Raw genomic sequence first — 24,006 nt, 5'->3', positions numbered from 1 at the left:
AGTCATAACTTTTCCACAATACCTAACAACTATTTAATTTCTGAGCTTCCGCGGCTCAATGGTTGGCGCGTTCGGCTGTTGACCAATAGGTTGGTGGTTCGAGCCCACCCGGGAGAGGTGTTGTGGGGTCTCAGATCTACCGTGAAAAGTCATAACTTTTCCACAATACCTGTCAACCATTTAATTTCTGAGCTTCCGTGGCGCAATGGTTAGCACGTTCAGCTGTTAACCGAAAGGTTGGTGGTTCGAGCCCACCCGGGAGAGATGTTGTGGGGTCTCAGATGTAGCGTGAAAGTCCTAACTTTTCCACAATACCTGAAAAACATTTAATTTCTGAGTTTCCGTGGCTCAATGGTAGGCGCGTTCGTCTGTTAACCAATAGGTTGGTGGTTCGAGCCCACCCGGGAGAGGTGTTGTGGGGTCTCAGATGTAGCGTGAAAAGTCATAACTTTTCCACAATACCTGAAAAACATTTAATTTCTGAGTTTCCGTGGCTCAATGGTTTGCGCGTTCGGCTGTAAACCAATAGGTTGGTGGTTCGAGCCCACCCGGGAGCGGTGTTTTGGGATCTCAAATGTAACATAAAAAGCCAAAGTTTTTCCACAATACCTGACGACCATTTAATTTTTGGGCTTCCGTGGCGCAATGGTTAGCGCGTTCGGCTGTTAACCGAAAGGTTGGTGGTACGAACCCATCCGGGAGCGGTGTTGTGAGGTCTCTGATGTGACGTAAAAAGTCAAAGTTTTTCCACAATACCTGACGACCATATCATTTTTGGGCTTCCGTGTGGCAATGGTTATCGCGCTCAGCTGTTATTCAAAAGGTTGGTGGTTCGAGCCCACCTGGGAGCGGTGTTGTGAGGTATCAGATGTAACGTAAAAAGTCAGAGTTTTTCCACAATACCTGACGAACATTTAATTTTTGGGCTTCCGTGGCGCAATGGTTAGCGCGTTCAGCTGTTAACCGAAAGGTTGGTGGTTCGAGCCCACCCGGGATAGGTGTTGTGGGGTCTCAGATCTACCGTGAAAAGTCATAACTTTTCCTCAATACCTGAAAAACATTTAATTTCTGAGTTTCCGTAGCTCAATGGTTAGCGCGTTCGTCTGTTAACCAATAGGTTTGTGGTTCGAGTCAACCCGGGAGAGGTGTTGTGGGGTCTCAGATGTACCGTGAAAAGTCATAACTTTTCCACAATACCTGAAAAACATTTGATTTCTGAGTTTCCGTGGCTCAATGGTTAGCGCGTTCGGCTGTTAACCAATAGGTTGGTGGTTCGAGCCCACCCGGGAGCGGTGTTGTGAGGGCTCTGATGTGACGTAAAAAGTCAAAGTTTTTCCACAATACCTGACGACCATATCACTTTTGGGCTTCCGTGGCGCAATGGTTAGCGCGCTCAGCTGTTATTCAAAAGGTTGGTGATTCGAGCCCACCTGGGAGCGGTGTTGTGAGGTCTCAGATGTAACGTTAAAAGTCATAACTTTTCCACAATACCTGACAACCATTTAATTTCTGAGCTTCCGTGGCTCAATGGTAGGCGCGTTCGTCTGTTAACCAATAGGTTGGTGGTTCGAGCCCCCCCGGGAGAGGTGTTGTGGGGTCTCAGATGTAGCGTGAAAAGTCATAACTTTTCCACAATACCTGAAAAACATTTAATTTCTGAGTTTCCGTGGCTCAATGGTTTGCGCGTTCGGCTGTTCGAGCCCACCCGGGAGCGGTGTTTTGGGATCTCAAATGTAACATAAAAAGCCAAAGTTTTTCCACAATACCTGACGACCATTTAATTTTTGGGCTTCCGTGGCGCAATGGTTAGCGCGTTCGGCTGTTAACCGAAAGGTTGGTGGTACGAACCCATCCGGGAGCGGTGTTGTGAGGTCTCTGATGTGACGTAAAAAGTCAAAGTTTTTCCACAATACCTGACGACCATATCATTTTTGGGCTTCCGTGTGGCAATGGTTAGCGCGCTCAGCTGTTATTCAAAAGGTTGGTGGTTCGAGCCCACCTGGGAGCGGTGTTGTGAGGTATCAGATGTAACGTAAAAAGTCAGAGTTTTCCCACAATACCTGACGAACATTTAATTTTTGGGCTTCCGTGGCGCAATGGTTAGCGCGTTCAGCTGTTAACCGAAAGGTTGGTGGTTCGAGCCCACCCGGGATAGGTGTTGTGGGGTCTCAGATCTACCGTGAAAAGTCATAACTTTTCCACAATACCTGAAAAACATTTGATTTCTGAGTTTCCGTGGCTCAATGGTTAGCGCGTTCGGCTGTTAACCAATAGGTTGGTGGTTCGAGCCCACCCGGGAGCGGTGTTGTGAGGGCTCTGATGTGACGTAAAAAGTCAAAGTTTTTCCACAATACCTGACGACCATATCACTTTTGGGCTTCCGTGGCGCAATGGTTAGCGCGCTCAGCTGTTATTCAAAAGGTTGGTGATTCGAGCCCACCTGGGAGCGGTGTTGTGAGGTCTCAGATGTAACGTAAAAATTCATAACTTTTCCACAATACCTGACAACCATTTAATTTCTGAGCTTCCGTGGCTCAATGGTTAGAGCGTTCGGCTCATAACCAATAGGTTGGTGGTTCGAGCCCATCCGGGAGCGGTGTTGTGAGGTCTCTGATGTAGCGTAAAAAGTCAAAACTTTTCCACAATACGTGACAACCATTTAATTTCTGAGCTTCCGTGGCAAAATGGTTAGCGCGTTCGGCTGTTAACCAATAGGTTGGTGGTTCGAGCCCACCCGGGAGCGGTGTTTTAGGATCAAAAATGTAGCGTAAAAAGCCAAAGTTTTTCAACAATACCTGACGACCATTTAATTTTTGGGCTTCCGTGGCGCAATGGTTAGCGCGTTCGGCTGTTAACCGAAAGGTTGGTGGTACGAGCCCACCTGGGAGCGGTGTTGTGAGGTCTCAGATGTAACGTAAAAATTCATAATTTTCCCACAATACCGGACAATTATTTAATTTTTGAGCTTCCGTGGCTCAATGGTTGGCGCGTTCGGCTGTTGACCAATAGGTTGGTGGTTCGAGCCCACCCGGGAGAGGTGTTGTGGGGTCTCAGATGTAACGTAAAAAGTCAGAGTTTTTCCACAATACCTGACGAACATTTAATTTTTGGGCTTTCGTGGCGCAATGGTTAGCGCGATCAGCTGTTTACCGAAAGGTTGGTGGTTCGAGCCCACCCGGGAGAGATGTTGTGGGGTCTCAGATGTAGCGTGAAAGTCATAATTTTCCACAATACCTGAAAAACATTTAATTTCTGAGTTTCCGTGGCTCAATGGTAGGCGCGTTCGTCTGTTAACCAATAGGTTGGTGGTTCGAGCCCCCCCGGGAGAGGTGTTGTGGGGTCTCAGATGTAGCGTGAAAAGTCATAACTTTTCCACAATACCTGAAAAACATTTAATTTCTGAGTTTCCGTGGCTCAATGGTTTGCGCGTTCGGCTGTAAACCAATAGGTTGGTGGTTCGAGCCCACCCGGGAGCGGTGTTTTGGGATCTCAAATGTAACTTAAAAAGCCAAAGTCTTTCCACAATACCTGACGACCATTTAATTTTTGGGCTTCCGTGGCGCAATGGTTAGCGCGTTCGGCTGTTAACCGAAAGGTTGGTGGTACGAACACATCCGGGAGCGGTGTTGTGAGGTCTCTGATGTGACGTAAAAAGTCAAAGTTTTTCCACAATACCTGACGACCATATCATTTTTGGGCTTCCGTGTGGCAATGGTTAGCGCGCTCAGCTGTTATTCAAAAGGTTGGTGGTTCGAGCCCACCTGGGAGCGGTGTCGTGAGGTATCAGATGTAACGTAAAAAGTCAGAGTTTTTCCACAATACCTGACGAACATTTAATTTTTGGGCTTCCGTGGCGCAATGGTTAGCGCGTTCAGCTGTTAACCGAAAGGTTGGTGGTTCGAGCCCACCCGGGATAGGTGTTGTGGGGTCTCAGATCTACCGTGAAAAGTCATAACTTTTCCACAATACCTGAAAAACATTTGATTTCTGAGTTTCCGTGGCTCAATGGTTAGCGCGTTCGGCTGTTAACCAATAGGTTGGTGGTTCGAGCCCACCCGGGAGCGGTGTTGTGAGGGCTCTGATGTGACGTAAAAAGTCAAAGTTTTTCCACAATACCTGACGACCATATCACTTTTGGGCTTCCGTGGCGCAATGGTTAGCGCGCTCAGCTGTTATTCAAAAGGTTGGTGATTCGAGCCCACCTGGGAGCGGTGTTGTGAGGTCTCAGATGTAACGTAAAAAGTCATAACTTTTCCACAATACCTGACAACCATTTAATTTCTGAGCTTCCGTGGCTCAATGGTTAGAGCGTTCGGCTCATAACCAATAGGTGGGTGGTTCGAGCCCATCCGGGAGCGGTGTTGTGAGGTCTCTGATGTAGCGTAAAAAGTCAAAACTTTTCCACAATACGTGACAACCATTTAATTTCTGAGCTTCCGTGGCAAAATGGTTAGCGCGTTCGGCTGTTAACCAATAGGTTGGTGGTTCGAGCCCACCCGGGAGCGGTGTTTTAGGATCACAAATGTAACGTAAAAAGCCAAAATTTTTCAACAATACCTGACGACCATTTAATTTTTGGGCTTCCGTGGCGCAATGGTTAGCGGGTTCGGCTGTTAACCGAAAGGTTGGTGGTACGAGCCCACCTGGGAGCGGTGTTGTGAGGTCTCAGATGTAACGTAAAAAGTCAGAGTTTTTCCACAATACCTGACGAACATTTAATTTTTGGGCTTTCGTGGCGCAATGGTTAGCGCGATCAGCTGTTTACCGAAAGGTTGGTGGTTCGAGCCCACCCGGGAGAGATGTTGTGGGGTCTCAGATGTAGCGTGAAAAGTCATAACTTTTCCACAATACCTGAAAACTATTTAATTTTTGAGCTTCCGTGGCTCAATGGTTGGCGCGTTCGGCTGTTGACCAATAGGTTGGTGGTTCGAGCCCACCCGGGAGAGGTGTTGTGGGGTCTCAGATGTAACGTAAAAAGTCAGAGTTTTTCCACAATACCTGACGAACATTTAATTTTTGGGCTTTCGTGGCGCAATGGTTAGCGCGATCAGCTGTTTACCGAAAGGTTGGTGGTTCGAGCCCACCCGGGAGAGATGTTGTGGGGTCTCAGATGTAGCGTGAAAAGTCATAACTTTTCCACAATACCTGAAAACTATTTAATTTCTGAGTTTCCGTGGCTCAATGGTTAGCGCGTTCGGCTGTTATCCAATAGGTTTGCGGTTCGAGCCCACCCGGGAGCGGTGTTTTGGGATCTCAAATGTAACGTAAAAAGCCAAAGTTTTTCAACAATACCTGACGACCATTTAATTTTTGGGCTTCCGTTGCGCAATGGTTAGCGCGTGGGCTCGAACCACCAACCTATTGGTTAACAGCCGAACGCGCTAACCATTGAGCCACGGGAACTCAGAAATTAAATGTTTTTCAGGTATTGTGGAAAAGTTATGACTTTTCACGCTACATCTGAGACCCCACAACATCTCTCCCGGGTGGGCTCGAACCACCAACCTTTCGGTTAACAGCTGAACGCGCCAAACATTGAGCCACGGAAGCTCAGAAATTAAATAGTTGTCAGGTATTGTGGTAAGGTATGACTTTTCACGCCACATCTGAGACCCCACAACATCTCTCCCGGGTGGGCTCGAACCACCAACCTTTCGGTTAACAGCTGAACGCGCTAACCATTGCGCCACGGCGCCACGGAAGCTCAGAAATTAAATGGTTGTCAGGTATTGTGGAAAAGTTATGACTTTTCACGGTAGATCTGAGACCCCACAATACCTATCCCGGGTGGGCTCGAACCACGAACCTTTCGGTTAACAGCCCAACGCGCTAACCATTGAGCCACGGAAACTCAGAAATTAAATGTTTTTCAGGTATTGTGGAAAAGTTATGACTTTTCACGCTACATCTGAGACCCCACAACACCTCTCCCGGGTGGGCTCGAACCACCTACCTATTGGTTAACAGACGAACGTGCTAACCATTGAGCCACGGAAGCTCAGAAATTAAATAGTTGTTAGGTATTGTGGAAAAGTTATGACTTTTCACGCTACATCTGAGACCCCACAACACCTCTCCCGGGTGGGCTCGAACCACCAACCTATTGGTTAACAGACGAACACGCTAACCATTGCGCCACGGAAGCTCAGAAATTAAATGGTTGTCAGGTATTGTGGAAAAGTTACGACTTTTCACGGTAGATCTGAGACCCCACAACACCTATCCCGGGTGGGCTCGAACCACGAACCTTTTGGTTAACAGCTGAACGCGCTAACCATTGCGCCACGGAAGCCCAAAAATTAAATGTTCGTCAGGTATTGTGGAAAAACTCTGACTTTTTACGTTACAACTGATACCTCACAACACCGCTCCCAGGTGGGCTCGAACCACCAACCTTTTGGTTAACAGCCGAACGCGCTAACCATTGAGCCACGGGAACTCAGTAATTAAATGTTTTTCAGGTATTGTGGAAAAGTTATGACTTTTCACGCTACATCTGAGACCCAACAACACCTCTCCCGGGTTTGCTCGAACCACCAACCTATTGGCCAACAGCCGAACGCGCCAACCATTGAGCCACGGAAGCTCAGAAATTAAATAGTTGTCAGGTATTGTGGAAAAGTTATGACTTTTCACGCCACATCTGAGACCCCACAACATCTCTCCCGCGTGGGGTCGAACCACCAACCTTTCGGTTAACAGCTGAATGCGCTAACCATTGCGCCACGGAAGCTCAGAAATTAAATGGTTGTCAGGTATTGTGGAAAAGTTATGACTTTTCACGGTAGATCTGAGACCCCACAACACCTATCCCGGGTGGGCTCGTACCACGAACCTTTTGGTTAACAGCTGAACGCGCTAACCATTGCGCCACGGAAGCCCAAAAGTTAAATGTTCGTCAGGTATTGTGGAAAAACTCTGACTTTTTACGTTACAACTGATACCTCACAACACCGCTCCCAGGTGGGCTCGAACCACCAACCTTTTGAATAACAGCTGAGCGCGCTAACCATTGCCACACGGAAGCCCAAAAATGAAATGGTCGTCAGGTATTGTGGAAAAACTTTGACTTTTTACGTCACATCAGAGACCTCACAACACCTCTCCCGGGTGGGCTCGAACCACCTACCTATTGGTTAACAGACGAACGCGCTAACCATTGAGCCACGGAAGCTCAGAAATTAAATAGTTGTTAGGTATTGTGGAAAAGTTATGACTTTTCACGCTACATCTGAGACCCCACAACACCTCTCCCGGGTGGGCTCGAACCACCAACCTTTCGGTTAACAGCTGAACGCGCCAACCATTGAGCCACGGAAGCTCAGAAATTAAATAGTTGTTAGGTATTGTGGAAAAGTTATGACTTTTCACGCTACATCTGAGACCCCACAACACCTCTCCCGGGTGGGCTCGAACCACCAACCTATTGGTTAACAGACGAACGCGCTAACCATTGAGCCACGGAAACTCAGAAATTAAATGTTTTTCAGGTATTGTGGAAAAGTTATGACTTTTCACGCTACATCTGAGACCCCACAACACCTCTCCCGGGTGGGCTCGAACCACCAACCTATTGGCCAACAGCCGAACGCGCCAACCATTGAGCCACGGAAGCTCAGAAATTAAATAGTTGTCAGGTATTGTGGAAAAGTTATGACTTTTCACGCCACATCTGAGACCCCACAACATCTCTCCCGGGTGGGCTCGAACCACCAACCTTTCGGTTAACAGCTGAACGCGCTAACCATTGCGCCACGGAAGCTCAGAAATTAAATGGTTGTCAGGTATTGTGGAAAAGTTATGACTTTTCACGGTAGATCTGAGACCCCACAACACCTATCCCGGGTGGGCTCGAACCACGAACCTTTCGGTTAACAGCTGAACGCGCTAACCATTGCGCCACGGAAGCCCAAAAATTAAATGTTCGTCAGGTATTGTGGAAAAACTCTGACTTTTTACGTTACAACTGATACCTCACCACACCGCTCCCAGGTGGGCTCGAACCACCAACCTTTTGAATAACAGCTGAGCGCGCTAACCATTGCCACACGGAAGCCCAAAAATGATATGGTCGTCAGGTATTGTGGAAAAACTTTGACTTTTTACGTCACATCAGAGACCTCACAACACCGCTGCCGGGTGGGTTCGAACCAGCAACCTATTGGTTAACAGCCGAACGCGCTAACATTGAGCCACGGAACCTCAGAAATTAAATGGTTGTCACGTATTGTGCAAAAGTTTTGACTTTTTACGCTACATCTGAGACCCCACAACACCTCTCCCGGGTGGGCTCGAACAACGAACCTATTGGTTAACAGCCGAACGCGCTAACCATTGAGCCACGGAAGCCCAAAGTTAAATGGTCGTCAGGTATTGTGGAAAAACTTTGGCTTTTTAGTTTACATTTGAGGTCCCAAAACACCGCTCCCGGGTGGGCTCGAACCACCAACCTGTTGGTTTACAGCCGAACGCGCTTACCATTGAGCCACGGAAACTCAGAAATGATATGTTTTTCAGGTATTGTGGAAAAGTTATGACTTTTCAAAATACATCTGAGACCCCACAACACCTCTCCCGGGTGGGCTCGAACCACCAACCTATTGGTTAACAGCCGAACGCGCTAACCATTGAGCCACGGGAACTCAGAAATTCAATATTTTTCAGGTATTGTGGAAAAGTTATGACTTTTCACGCTACATCTGAGACCCCACAACATCTCTCCCGGGTGGGCTCGAACCACCAAGCTTTCGGTTAACAGCCGAACGCGCTAACCATTGAGCCACGGAAACTCAGAAATGATATGTTTTTCATGTATTGTGGAAAAGTTATGACTTTTCAAAATTCATCTGAGACCCCACAACACCTCTCCCGGGTGGGCTCGAACCACCTACCTATTGGTTAACAGACGAACGCGCTAACCATTGAGCCACGGAAGCCCAAAATTAAATGGTCGTCAGGTATTGTGGAAAAACTTTGCCTTTTTACGTTACATTTGAGGTCCCAAAACACCGCTCCAGGGTGGGCTCGAACCACCAACCTGTTGGTTAACAGCCGAACGCGCTAACATTGAGCCACGCAACCTCAGAAATGATATGTTTTTCAGGTATTGTGGAAAAGTTATGACTTTTCAAAATACATCTGAGACCCCACAACACCTCTCCCGGGTGGGCTCGAACCACCAACCTATTGGTTAACAGCCGAACGCGCTAACCATTGAGCCACGGGAACTCAGAAATTCCATGTTTTTCACGTATTGTGGAAAAGTTTTGACTTTTTACGCTACATCTGAGACCCCACAACACCTCTCCCGGGTGGGCTCGAACCACCTACCTATTGGTTAACAGACGAACGCGCTAACCATTGAGCCACGGAAGCCCAAAATTAAATGGTCGTCAGGTATTGTGGAAAAACTTTGGCTTTTTACGTTACATTTGAGGTCCCAAAACACCGCTCCCGGGTGGGCTCGAACCACCAACCTGTTGGTTTACAGCCGAACACGCTTACCATTGAGCCACGGAAACTCAGAAATGATATGTTTTTCAGGTATTGTGGAAAAGTTATGACTTTTCAAAATACATCTGAGACCCCACAACACCTCTCCCGGGTGGGCTCGAACCACCAACCTATTGGTTAACAGCCGAACGCGCTAACCATTGAGCCACGGGAACTCAGAAATTCCATGTTTTTCAGGTATTGTGGAAAAGTTATGACTTTTCACGCTACATCTGAGACCCCACAACATCTCTCCCGGGTGGGCTCGAACCACCAAGCTTTCGGTTAACAGCCGAACGCGCTAACCATTGAGCCACGGAAACTCAGAAATGATATGTTTTTCAGGTATTGTGGAAAAGTTATGACATTTCAAAATACATCTGAGACCCCACAACACCTCTCCCGGGTGGGCTCGAACCACCTACCTATTGGTTAACAGACGAACGCGCTAACCATTGAGCCACGGAAAATCAGAAAATAAATGTTTTTCAGGTATTGTGGAAAAGTTATGACTTTTCACGCTACATCTGAGACCCCACAACATCTCTCCCGGGTGGGCTCGAACCACCAACCTTTCGGTTAACAGCCGAACGCGCTAACCATTGAGCCACGGGAACTCAGAAATTCCATGTTTTTCAGGTATTGTGGAAAAGTTATGACTTTTCACGCTACATCTGAGACCCCACAACATCTCTCCCGGGTGGGCTCGAACCACCAAGCTTTCGGTTAACAGCTGAACGCGCCAACCATTGAGCCACGGAAGCTCAGAAATTAAATAGTTGTTAGGTATTGTGGAAAAGTTATGACTTTTCACGCTACATCTGAGACCCCACAACACCTCTCCCGGGTGGGCTCGAACCACCTACCTATTGGTTAACAGACGAACGCGCTAACCATTGAGCCACGGAAAATCAGAAAATAAATGTTTTTCAGGTATTGTGGAAAAGTTATGACTTTTCACGCTACATCTGAGACCCCACAACATCTCTCCCGGGTGGGCTCGAACCACCAACCTTTCGGTTAACAGCTGAATGCGCTAACCATTGCGCCACGGAAGCTCAGAAATGAAATGGTTGTCAGGTATTGTGGAAAAGTTATGACTTTTCACGGTAGATCTGATACCTCACAACACCGCTCCCAGGTGGGCTCGAACCACCAACCTTTTGAATAACAGCTGAGCGCGCTAACCATTGCCACACGGAAGCCCAAATATTAAATGTTCGTCAGGTATTGTGGAAAAACTCTGACTTTTTACGTCACATCAGAGACCTCACAACACCGCTCCCGGGTGGGTTCGAACCACCAACCTATTGGTTAACAGCCGAACGCGCTAACCATTGAGCCACGGGAACTCAGAAATTCAATGTTTTTCAGGTATTGTGGAAAAGTTATGACTTTTCACGCTACATCTGAGACCCCACAACATCTCTCCCGGGTGGGCTCGAACCACCCACCTTTCGGTTAACAGCTGAATGCGCTAACCATTGCGCCACGGAAGCTCAGAAATTAAATGGTTGTCAGGTATTGTGGAAAAGTTATGACTTTTCACGGTAGATCTGATACCTCACAACACCGCTCCCAGGTGGGCTCGAACCACCAAACTTTTGAATAACAGCTGAGCGCGCTAACCATTGCCACACGGAAGCCCAAAAATTAAATGTTCGTCAGGTATTGTGGAAAAACTCTGACTTTTTACGTTACATCTGATACCTCACAACACCGCTCCCAGGTGGGCTCGAACCACCAACCTTTTGAATAACAGCTGAGCGCGCTAACCATTGCCACACGGAAGCCCAAAAATTAAATGGTCGTCAGGTATTGTGGAAAAACTTTGTCTTTTTACGTTACATTTGAGGTCCCAAAACACCGCTCCCGGGTGGGCTCGAACCACCGACCTGTTGGTTTACAGCCGAACGCGCTAACCATTGAGCCACGGAAACTCAGAAATGATATGTTTTTCAGGTATTGTGGAAAAGTTATGACTTTTCAAGCTACATCTGAGACCCCACAACACCTCTCCCGGGTGGGCTCGAACCACCAACCTATTGGCCAACAGCCGAACGCGCCAACCATTGAGCCACGGAAGCTCAGAAATTAAATAGTTGTCAGGTATTGTGGAAAAGTTATGACTTTTCACGCCACATCTGAGACCTCACAACATCTCTCCCGGGTGGGCCCGAACCACCAACCTTTCGGTTAACAGCTGAACGCGCTAACCATTGCCACACGGAAGCCCAAAAATTAAATGTTCGTCAGGTATTGTGGAAAAACTCTGACTTTTTACGTCACATCAGAGACCTCACAACACCGCTCCCGGGTATGCTCGAACCACCAATCTCTTGGTTAACAGCCGAACGCGCTAACCATTGAGCCACGGAAACTCAGACATTAAATGGTTGTCACGTATTGTGGAAAAGTTTTGACTTTTTACGCTACATCTGAGACCCCACAACACCTCTCCCGGGTGGGGTCGAACCACCAACCTATTGGTCAACAGCCGAACGCGCCAACCATTGAGCCACGGAAGCTCAGAAATTAAATAGTTGTTAGGTATTGTGGAAAAGTTATGACTTTTCACGCTACATCTGAGACCCCACAACACCTCTCCCGGGTGGACTCGAACCACCAACCTATTGGTTAACAGACGAACGCGCTAACCATTGCGCCACGGAAGCCCACAAATTAAATGTTCGTCAGGTATTGTGGAAAAACTCTGACTTTTTACGTTACAACTGATACCTCACAACACCGCTCCCAGGTGGGCTCGAACCACCAACCTATTGAATAACAGCTGAGCGCGCTAACCATTGCCACACGGAAGCCCAAAAATTAAATGTTCGTCAGGTATTGTGAAAAACTTTGACTTTTTACGTCACATTAGAGACCTCACAACACCGCTCCCGGGTGGGTTCGAACCACCAACCTATTGGTTAACAGCCGAACGCGCTAACCATTGAGCCACGGGAACTCAGAAATTAAATGTTTTTCAGGTATTGTGGAAAAGTTATGACTTTTCACGCTACATCTGAGACCCCACAACATCTCTCCCGGGTGGGCTCGAACCACCAAGCTTTCGGTTAACAGCTGAACGCGCCAACCATTGAGCCACGGAAGCTCAGAAATTAAATAGTTGTCAGGTATTGTGGAAAAGTTATGACTTTTCACGCCACATCTGAGACCCCACAACATCTCTCCCGGGTGGGCCCGAACCACCAACCTTTCGGTTAACAGCTGAACGCGCTAACCATTGCACCACGGAAGCTCAGAAATTAAATGGTTGTCAGGTATTGTGGAAAAGTTATGAGTTTTCACGGTCGATCTGAGACCCCACAACACCTATCCCGGGTGGGCTCGATCCACCAACCTTTCGGTTAACAGCTGAACGCGCTAACCATTGAGCCACGGAAGCCCTAAAATTAAATGTTCGTCAGGTATTGTGGAAAAACTCTGACTTTTTACGTTACATCTGATACCTCACAACACCACTCCCAGGTGGGCTCGAACCACCAACCTTTTGAATAACAGCTGAGCGCGCTAACCATTGCCACACGGAAGCCCAAAAATTAAATGTTCGTCAGGTATTGTGGAAAAACTCTGACTTTTTACGTCACATCAGAGACCTCACAACACCGCTCCCGGGTATGCTCGAACCACCAATCTCTTGGTTAACAGCCGAACGCGCTAACCATTGAGCCACGGAAACTCAGACATTAAATGGTTGTCACGTATTGTGGAAAAGTTTTGACTTTTTACGCTACATCTGAGACCCCACAACACCTCTCCCGGGTGGGGTCGAACCACCAACCTATTGGTCAACAGCCGAACGCGCCAACCATTGAGCCACGGAAGCTCAGAAATTAAATAGTTGTTAGGTATTGTGGAAAAGTTATGACTTTTCACGCTACATCTGAGACCCCACAACACCTCTCCCGGGTGGACTCGAACCACCAACCTATTGGTTAACAGACGAACGCGCTAACCATTGCGCCACGGAAGCCCACAAATTAAATGTTCGTCAGGTATTGTGGAAAAACTCTGACTTTTTACGTTACAACTGATACCTCACAACACCGCTCCCAGGTGGGCTCGAACCACCAACCTATTGAATAACAGCTGAGCGCGCTAACCATTGCCACACGGAAGCCCAAAAATTAAATGTTCGTCAGGTATTGTGAAAAACTTTGACTTTTTACGTCACATTAGAGACCTCACAACACCGCTCCCGGGTGGGTTCGAACCACCAACCTATTGGTTAACAGCCGAACGCGCTAACCATTGAGCCACGGGAACTCAGAAATTAAATGTTTTTCAGGTATTGTGGAAAAGTTATGACTTTTCACGCTACATCTGAGACCCCACAACATCTCTCCCGGGTGGGCTCGAACCACCAAGCTTTCGGTTAACAGCTGAACGCGCCAACCATTGAGCCACGGAAGCTCAGAAATTAAATGGTTGTCAGGTATTGTGGAAAAGTTATGAGTTTTCACGGTCGATCTGAGACCCCACAACACCTATCCCGGGTGGGCTCGATCCACCAACCTTTCGGTTAACAGCTGAACGCGCTAACCATTGAGCCACGGAAGCCCTAAAATTAAATGTTCGTCAGGTATTGTGGAAAAACTCTGACTTTTTACGTTACATCTGATACCTCACAACACCACTCCCAGGTGGGCTCGAACCACCAACCTTTTGAATAACAGCTGAGCGCGCTAACCATTGCCACACGGAAGCCCAAAAATTAAATGTTCGTCAGGTATTGTGGAAAAACTCTGACTTTTTACGTCACATCAGAGACCTCACAACACCGCTCCCGGGTATGCTCGAACCACCAATCTCTTGGTTAACAGCCGAACGCGCTAACCATTGAGCCACGGAAACTCAGACATTAAATGGTTGTCACGTATTGTGGAAAAGTTTTGACTTTTTACGCTACATCTGAGACCCCACAACACCTCTCCCGGGTGGGGTCGAACCACCAACCTATTGGTCAACAGCCGAACGCGCCAACCATTGAGCCACGGAAGCTCAGAAATTAAATAGTTGTTAGGTATTGTGGAAAAGTTATGACTTTTCACGCTACATCTGAGACCCCACAACACCTCTCCCGGGTGGACTCGAACCACCAACCTATTGGTTAACAGACGAACGCGCTAACCATTGCGCCACGGAAGCCCACAAATTAAATGTTCGTCAGGTATTGTGGAAAAACTCTGACTTTTTACGTTACAACTGATACCTCACAACACCGCTCCCAGGTGGGCTCGAACCACCAACCTATTGAATAACAGCTGAGCGCGCTAACCATTGCCACACGGAAGCCCAAAAATTAAATGTTCGTCAGGTATTGTGAAAAACTTTGACTTTTTACGTCACATTAGAGACCTCACAACACCGCTCCCGGGTGGGTTCGAACCACCAACCTATTGGTTAACAGCCGAACGCGCTAACCATTGAGCCACGGGAACTCAGAAATTAAATGTTTTTCAGGTATTGTGGAAAAGTTATGACTTTTCACGCTACATCTGAGACCCCACAACATCTCTCCCGGGTGGGCTCGAACCACCAAGCTTTCGGTTAACAGCTGAACGCGCCAACCATTGAGCCACGGAAGCTCAGAAATTAAATAGTTGTTAGGTATTGTGGAAAAGTTATGACTTTTCAAGCTACATCTGAGACCCCACAACACCTCTCCCGGGTGGGCTCGAACCACCAACCTATTGGCCAACAGCCGAACGCGCCAACCATTGAGCCACGGAAGCTCAGAAATTAAAGAGTTGTCAGGTATTGTGGAAAAGTTATGACTTTTCACGCCACATCTGAGACCCCACAACATCTCTCCCGGGTGGGCCCGAACCACCAACCTTTCGGTTAACAGCTGAATGCGCTAACCATTGCACCACGGAAGCTCAGAAATTAAATGGTTGTCAGGTATTGTGGAAAAGTTATGACTTTTCACGGTCGATCTGAGACCCCACAACACCTATCCCGGGTGGGCTCGATCCACCAACCTTTCGGTTAACAGCTGAACGTGCTAACCAGTGAGCCACGGAAGCCCTAAAATTGAATGTTCGTCAGGTATTGTGGAAAAACTCTGACTTTTTACGTTACAACTGATACCTCACAACACCGCTCCCAGGTGGGATCGAACCACCAACCTTTTGAATAACAGCTGAGCGCGCTAACCATTGCCACACGGAAGCCCAAAAATGATATGGTCGTCAGGTATTGTGAAAAACTTTGACTTTTTACGTCACATCAGAGACCTCACAACACCGCTCCCGGGTGGGTTCGAACCACCAACCTATTGGTTAACAGCCGAACGCGCTAACCTTTGAGCCACGGGAACTCAGAAATTAAATGTTTTTCAGGTATTGTGGAAAAGTTATGACTTTTCACGCTACATCTGAGACCCCACAACATCTCTCCCGGGTGGGCTCGAACCACCAAGCTTTCGGTTAACAGCTGAACGCGCCAACCATTGAGCCACGGAAGCTCAGAAATTAAATAGTTGTTAGGTATTGTGGAAAAGTTTTGACTTTTCACGCTACATCTGAGACCCCACAACACCTCTCCCGGGTGGGCTCGAACCACCCACCTATTGTTTAACAGACGAACGCGCTAACTATTGAGCCACGGAAACTCAGAAATTAAATGTTTTTCAGGTATTGTGGAAAAGTTATGACTTTTCACGCTACATCTGAGACCCCACAACATCTCTCCCGGGTGGGCTCGAACCACCAACCTTTCGGTTAACAGCTGAATGCGCTAACCATTGCGCCACGGAAGCTCAGAAATTAAATGGTTGTCAGGTATTGTGGAAAAGTTATGACTTTTCACGGTAGATCTGAGACCCCGCAAAAAGTCAAAGTTTTTCCACAATACCTGACGGCCATTTAATTTTTGGGCTTCCCGTGGCGCAATGGTTAGCGCGTTCGGCTGTTAACCGAAAGGTTGGTGGTTCGAGCCCATCCGGGAGCGGTGTTGTGAGGTCTCAGATGTGACGTAAAAAGTCAAAGTTTTTCCACAATACCTGACAACCATTGAATTTCAGAGCTTCCGTGGCTCAATGGTTTAAGCGTTCGGCTGTTAACTGAAAGGTTGGTGGTTCCACCCCACCCGGGAAAGGTGTTGTGGGGTCTCAGATGTGGCGTAAAAAGTCATAAGTTTTCCACAATACCTGACAACAGTTTAAATTTTAAGCTTCCGTGGCGCAATGCTTAGTGCGTTCGGCTGTTAACCAAAAGGGTGGTGGTTCTAGCCCATCTGGGAGCGGTGTTGTGAGGTGTCAGCTGTAACCCAGAATATAAAAGTTTTTCCACAATACCTGAAGACCATTTAATTTTTGGGTTTCCTTTGCGCAATGTTTATCGCGTTCATATGTTAACCGAACGGTTGGTCGTTCGAGCCCACCCGGGAGCGGTGTTGTGAGATCTCAAATGTAACGTAAAAAGTCAAAGTTTTTCCACAATACCTGACGAACGTTTAATTTTTGGGCTTCCGTTGCGCAATGGTTATCGCGTGCATCTGTTAACCGAAAGGTTGGTGGTTCCAGCCCACCCGGGAGAGGTGTTGTGGGGTCTCAGATGTAGCGTACAATGTCATAAGTTTTCCACAATACATGACAACATTTTAAATTCTAATTTTCCGTGATGCAATGCTTAGTGTGTTCGGCTGTTAACCGAAAGGTTGGTGGTTCGAGCCCATCCGGGAGCGGTGTTGTGAGGTCTCAGATGTGACGTAAAAAGTCAAAGTTTTTCCACAATACCTGACAACCATTTAATTTCTGAGCTTTCGTGGCTCAATGATTAGCGCGGTCGACTGTTAACCGAAAGGTTGGTCGTTCGAGCCCACCCGGGAGCGGTGTTGTGAGATCTCAAATGTGACGTAAAAAGTCAAAGTTTTTCCACAATTCCTGACAACATTTTAAATTCTAAGCTTCCGTGGCGCAATGCTTAGTGCGTTCGGCTGTTAACCGAAAGGTTGGTGGTTCGAGCCCATCCGGGAGCGGTGTTGTGAGGTCTCAGATGTGACGTAAAAAGTCAAAGTTTTTCCACAATACCTGACAACCACTGAATTTCTGAGCTTCCGTGGCTCAATGGTTAGCGCGTTCGGCTGTTAACTGAAAGGTTGGTGGTTCGAACCCATCCGGGAGCGGTTTTGTGAGGTCTCAGATGTGACGTAAAAAGTCAAAGTTTTTCCACAATACCTGACGACGATATAATTTTTGGGCTTCCGTTGCGCAGTGGTTATCGCGTTCATCTGTTAACCGAAAGGTTGGTGGTTCGGGCCCACCCGGCAGCGGTGTTGTGAGATGTCAAAAGTAACGTAAAAAGCCAAAGTTTTTCCACAATACCTGACAACATTTTAAATTCTAAGCTTCCATGGCGCAATGGTTAGCGCATTCGGCTGTTAACCGAAAGGTTGGTGGTTCGAGCCCATCCCGGAGCGGTTTTGTGGAGTATCAGATGTGACGTAAAAAGTCAAAGTTTTTCCACAATACCTTTTGGATGTGGAACATATTGGACTATAACATACTCAAAGGACATCCCCGTATCTCTAGTAGAACCTGAGTTATGGCATGTTTTTGAACATTTCGCTTAATTACTCGGCCCATGCTTGTCGTAGCACTAAGTTTATAGTATGGTTGGATGGGCGGACAAATTGGATTATAACACACTCAAAGGACATCCCTGTATCTCTTGTAGAACCAGAGGGTAAACGAGTGCGACAGGGTGGGTTAGCTAAACGAGTGCGACAGGGTGGGTTAGCTAAACGAGTGCGACAGGGTTGGTTAGCTAAACGAGTGTGACAGGGTTGGTTAGCTAAACGAGTGCCACAGGGTGGGTTAGCTAAACAAGTGCCACAGGGTGGGTTAGCTAAACGAGTGCGACAGGGTGGGTTAGCTAAACGATTGCGACAGGGTGGGTAAGCTAAACGAGTGCGACAGGGTGGGTTAGCTAAACGAGTGCGACAGGGTGGGTTAGCTAATCGAGTGCGACAGGGTGGGTTAGCTATTCGAGTGCGACAGGGTGGGTTAGCTAAACGAGTGCGACAGGGTGGGTTAGCTAAACGAGTGCGACAGGGTGGGTTAGCTAAACGAGTGCGACAGGGTGAGTTAGCTAAAGGAGTGCGACAGGGTGGGTTAGCTAAACGAGTGCGACAGGGTGGGTTAGCTAAACGAGTGCGACAGGGTGTGTTAGCTAAACGAGTGCGACAGAGTGGGTTAGCTAAACGAGTGCGGCAGGGTGGGTTTGCTAAACGAGTGCGACAGAGTGGGTTAGCTAAACGAGTGCGACAGGGTGGGTTAGCTAAACGAGTGCGACAGGGTGTGTTAGCTAAACGATTGCGACAGAGTGGGTTAGCTAAACGAGTGCGATAGGGTGGGTTAGCTAAACGAGTGCGACAGGGTGGGTTAGCTAAACGAGTGCGACAGGGTGGGTTAGCTAAACGAGTGCGACAGGGTGGGTTAGCTAAACGAGTGCGACAGGGTGGGTTAGCTAAACGAGTGCGACCTGGTGGGTTTAGGCAAACGAGAGAGCCATGTTTGTCGTAGCCGTAAGCTTTTATTATGGGTGGATGGGGGACAAATTGGACTATAACATACTCAAATGACATCCCCGTATCTCTAGTAAAACCAGAGTTACGAGCCTCCAAAATAAAGTGTAATGTTAATCCTATGGAGTGTATGTTCACGAACATTTTGCTTAATTACTCGGCCCTGATTTCCCTGAATTTTCCCTGAGGTTTTTGTCAACTATTTATTTCCCTGATTTTTCCAGATTTTCCCGGTTTTCCAGGTTTGTATGAGCCCTGATTCGAAATAAATTTATATTTTTGTTGTGGCTCGTTTTGTGAAGGAAAAATAGGGCAGATTTCAGAAGAATGCTTCGACTAGTGTAGAAGTTGCAGGTGAGTTCTCCTTGTTTGTCATTCAATGGTACTAATTACGTTGTTAGTTTATAATATTGAATATCGGTAATGGTATGGAAATGGTTCTCTGCTATATTTGATTTCGGTAATGGTTGGAAATGAGATAACGTTTCTTAATCGGGAATGGGAATGGTTGGTATTTGGAAACCACGGATCGGTAACGTATGGGGAGGTTGATGAAATCTATGGGTGGAATTGGTAAACAAAAATTTGAACAAGAGTGGTATGGAAATGGTAACGTTTGAAACTGAAATGCAGCTCTCTAAACCTTAGAGTATATCGTAGTGGTATCTATGCTCCTTGGTTTTCCGTTCCAAAACTTCCGTTGGCTGGGATCTCCGTCGAAAATTAAAAATGGCGATATGGTGGACGTAGAAACACGTTGCAATTCTTATATTAAAGATAGTGGGAATAAATTTTTCCAAATCGTTCTAATTCAACCACGGAATTCTCACTCACACATATCACAACAAAACATCATTGACGATCGTTTAAATGTTTTGTAGAAAACTAGAAACCCCGACTAAAAGCCAACTTCTTAGCCAAGGCTTAATTTACACCGTTCCGACAGAAGCAGACGTGAGCCATTTTCGCTCCCAAAATCACAAGATAAAAATAGTTCTAAACCGGATGTGTGTAAGTTAATGCGCGTGGGCGCTAAAAAATGGGGTAACTATTTCTTTGGGAGTTAAGCGGTGTATGAATCCGCTGAGCTTTACGGCGAAACTTTGTTGTTACGGGCTTTTTAACCAGTTTCGTACTTCGGGTTATTGTGAACTCCTGGTGGGACAAAGTTCAACTCCGGTACTAGCAAACGCAAAAAAACTAAACGCTAGTTCAGCATTACCAAAAACTAAACAGAAATTCGTTTACTGATCATAAACAAAACTCCTAAAACATAGCACCAGCGATAGCGATTAAATGAAATCCAAAACTTATTTACTTGAAAAGCATTAATGTTCATCAAAATAATATCAAAAATAAACATAAGCAAATTATCATCTTAAAAACAGATCAAGAGCAGCGCTATCCAGTTAACTGTAACCTAAACAAAAGTCCACACGAATAATCAATCATTATATGGACTAACAAGATTATGATACTTTACGAAATCATTTTTTAAAAAAATAGACTCTAGTCTTTAAACATATTAACCACAATACATAAAAAGAATAGAACAAAACACAAAATTTACAGAGCGCTCTAAATTAGCTTCGAAGTGAATTCACATTAATCCATTTACTTTTTAATAACCCTACGCGTAACTAGATCTCTAGGTCGTAGTACTCTACTATCACTAAGATCATCACGATCATCCTGATCGTCATTATCGAATGGTTTAATTTCATTGTTTCCTATTAAACCTATACTGGTAGGGTGACTATCATTTTTCCGTTTAGTCGGTACCGAAATTTTGTCACCATTACCCGAATGCGTACTGTCAGCCTCGTAACCCTGCGCAAGGGCTGATACTGCCAGCCTTTGTCTTTCGACGTACGGTTTTAGCTCTGAAACATGATATGTTCCAGGCAATTCTTTGCCATTTGGGTGAGCCAACCTGTACGTTAGTTTTGATAACTTTTTCGAAATTTTAAAGGGACCTTCGTACCTATCCGCTAATTTCTTACTAAGGTCATCCGCAGCGCTGGATATAAAATGTGTTTTACGGAACACTAAATTTCCATCCTGGAACTCGAAATCACGATGACTTCGGTCATAGTACGCTTTTTGCTTTTGTTGAGCAATTTTAATGCGGTCTTTAGCCTTTTCAACAGCTTCCTCCACTACCGAAGCTACTCTGAGACCATAAAAACTCTCAGTCTCAGGCACTAAATATTCTTCCGGATTTTTATCTTTCAGAACGCTACTGGCCGTTCTCAGTTCGCGACCAAACATCAAGAACGCAGGGGTGTATCCTGTCGTCTCTTGACGAGCGGTCCTAATAGCCATGGCGAACTGGGAAATGCCTTTGTCCTAATCTTTGTGATTATCCTCTACATAGGATACTACCATAGTTCCTATGATTCTATTAAACCTTTCTGTTAGGTTACCCTGAGATGAATATAAGGACGTATAGCGTTGTTTGACCTGCAACGTCTCGAAAACCTTTTTGAAAATACGAGAAACAAACTGTCGGCCATTGTCGCTTACTACGCAGGTGGGCAATCCAAATCGCGTAAAAATGTCACCGATAAGATGACGCACAATAGGCTTAGTAGTAGCGGTCCTTAACGGGAATATCTCCACCCATTTGGTTAAGGTGTCTGACACCACTTATCATTTTCTAAATATTGAAAAATCGCGCTCATTTCTTTGTCGTTACGCTGTGCTTGTATAATGTCGTCGCGGTCAAACTTGACTAATACCGGGCTAGAATGAGGGGTGCTAGATGTTATTGCACTAAGAATACCTATATCACAGTCGGAGTTACGCGTTAATTGTTCATCCCTATTTAGGATCCTTGATTGTTCAACTACCGCTGAAGTTTCGGTATGCTCGTCTTGTTCCGGTATCCGCGAGAGGGCGTCAGCTACAACATTATCTTTGCCGGGTATATAGTTTACGGTGAAATCAAAAGCTTGTAGCCTTGCGTTCCACCTGGCAAATTTGCCGGTGGGGTCTCGCGCGCGGTAAAGCCAGCGTATTGCACTGTGATCGGTAAAAACTTCAAATTTTGACCCTTCTATGTATGGGCGGAACTTCTCTACTGCCCAGACGACAGCTAAACATTCCCGCTCAGTCGTGGAATATTTTCTTTCCGTGTCGCTAAGTGAGCGGCTAGCGAATTGGACGACGTGTCGCTTTCCCTTTATTTTCTGCGACAGCACTGCTTCCAATCCAAGGTAGGAAGCGTCCGTGTGTAGTATCAAGGGCTGTGTATAGTCCGTTGAACTTAACACTGAGGCCGACGACAATTCTTTCTTCAAGGTATAAAGGTACGTCCGCACTAGGCGTAAATTTTCGCTCGCCACGCTACGTACGCTACGCTCGCCACGCACGCATCGTTACGTAAAAAGTCAGTGTTTTTCAACAATACCTGACGAACATTTAATTTTTGGGCTTCCGTGGCGCAATGGTTAGCGCGTTCAGCTGTTAATCGAAAGGTTGGTGGTTCGAGCCCACCCGGGAGAGGTGTTGTGGGGTCTCAGATGTAGCGTGAAAAGTCATAACTTTTCTACAATAACTGACAACCATTTAATTTCTGAGCTTCCGTGGCTCAAAGGTTAGCGCGTTCGGCTGTTAACCGAAAGGTTGGTGGTACGAGCCCATCCGGGAGCGGTGTTGTGAGGTGTCAGATGTAACCCAAAATATAAATGTTATTCCACAATACCTGAAGACCACTTAATTTTTGGGCTTCCGTTGCGCAATGTTTTGCGCGTTCGGCTGTTAACAGAAAGGTTGGTGGTTCGAGCACACCCGGGAGCGGTGCTGTGAGGTCTCAGATGTTACGTAAAAAGTCAGTGTTTTTCCACAATACCTGACGAACATTTAATTTTTGGGCTTCCGTGGCGCAATGGTTAGCGCGTTCGGCTGTTAACCGATAGGTTGGTAGTACGAGCCCATCCGGGAGCGGTGTTGTGAGTTGTCAGATGTAACCCAAAATATAAATGTTATTCCACAATACCTGAATACCACTTAATTTTTGGGCTTCCGTTGCGCAATGGTTTGCGCGTTCGGCTGTTAACAGAAAGGTTGGTGGTTCGAGCACACCCGGGAGCGGTGCTGTGAGGTCTCAGATGTTACGTATAAAGTCAGTGTTTTTCCACAATACCTGACGAACATTTAATTTTTGCGCTTCCGTGGCGCAATGGTTAGCGCGTTCAGCTGTTAACCGAAAGGTTGGTGGTTCGAGCCCACCCGGGAGAGGTGTTGTGGGGTCTCAGATGTAGCGTGAAAAGTCAAAACTTTTCCACAATACGTGACAACCATTTAATTTCTGAGCTTCCGTGGCGCAATGGTTAGCGCGTTCAGCTGTTAACCGAAAGGTTGGTGGTTCGAGCCCACCCGGGAGAGGTGTTGTGGGGTCTCAGATGTTACGTAAAAAGTCAGTGTTTTTCCACAATACCTGACGAACATTTAATTTTTGGGCTTCCTTTGCGCAATGGTTTGCGCGTTCGGCTGTTAACCAATAGGTTTGTGGTTCGAGCCCACCCAGGATAGGTGTTGTGGGGTCTCAGATCTACCGTGAAAAGTCATAAGTTTTCCACAATACCTGACAACCATTTAATTTCTGAGCTTCCGTGGCGCAATGGTTAGCGCGTTCAGCTGTTAACCGAAAGGTTGTTGGTTCGAGCCCACCCGGAAGAGATGTTGTGGGGTCCCAGATGTAGCGTGAAAAGTCATAACTTTTCCACAATACCTGAAAAACATTTAATTTCTGAGTTTACGTGGCTCAATGGGTAGGGCGTTCGTCTGTTAACGTATAGGTTGGTGGTTCGAGCCCACCCGGGAGAGATGTTGTGGGGTCTCAGATCTAGCGTGAAAATCATAGCTTTTCCACAATACCTGACAACTATTTAATTTCTGAGCTTCCGTGGCCCAATGGTAGGCGCGTTCGGCTGTTAACCAATAGGTTGGTGCTTC

At 46.6% G+C, this 24,006-nt stretch overlaps 1 non-coding gene across 1 annotated transcript; it reads left to right on the top strand.

Moving 5' to 3' along the window:
* Positions 1-2,523: 2,523 nt before the first annotated feature.
* Positions 2,524-2,596, top strand: TRNAM-CAU (transfer RNA methionine (anticodon CAU)). Its single transcript has one exon. It is a non-coding gene; the product is annotated as a tRNA-Met (tRNA).
* The last annotated feature ends 21,410 nt before the right edge of the window (positions 2,597-24,006 follow it).

Source organism: Phalangium opilio, unplaced genomic scaffold, assembly GCF_054372755.1.
Source record: "Phalangium opilio isolate 3A_F unplaced genomic scaffold, DU_Popi_V2 ptg001170l_1, whole genome shotgun sequence".
In the NCBI taxonomy this organism is placed as follows: domain Eukaryota; kingdom Metazoa; phylum Arthropoda; class Arachnida; order Opiliones; family Phalangiidae; genus Phalangium; species Phalangium opilio.
The sequence above is the reverse complement of the archived record's forward strand: the minus strand, read 5'-3'. Positions and strand labels throughout refer to the sequence as shown.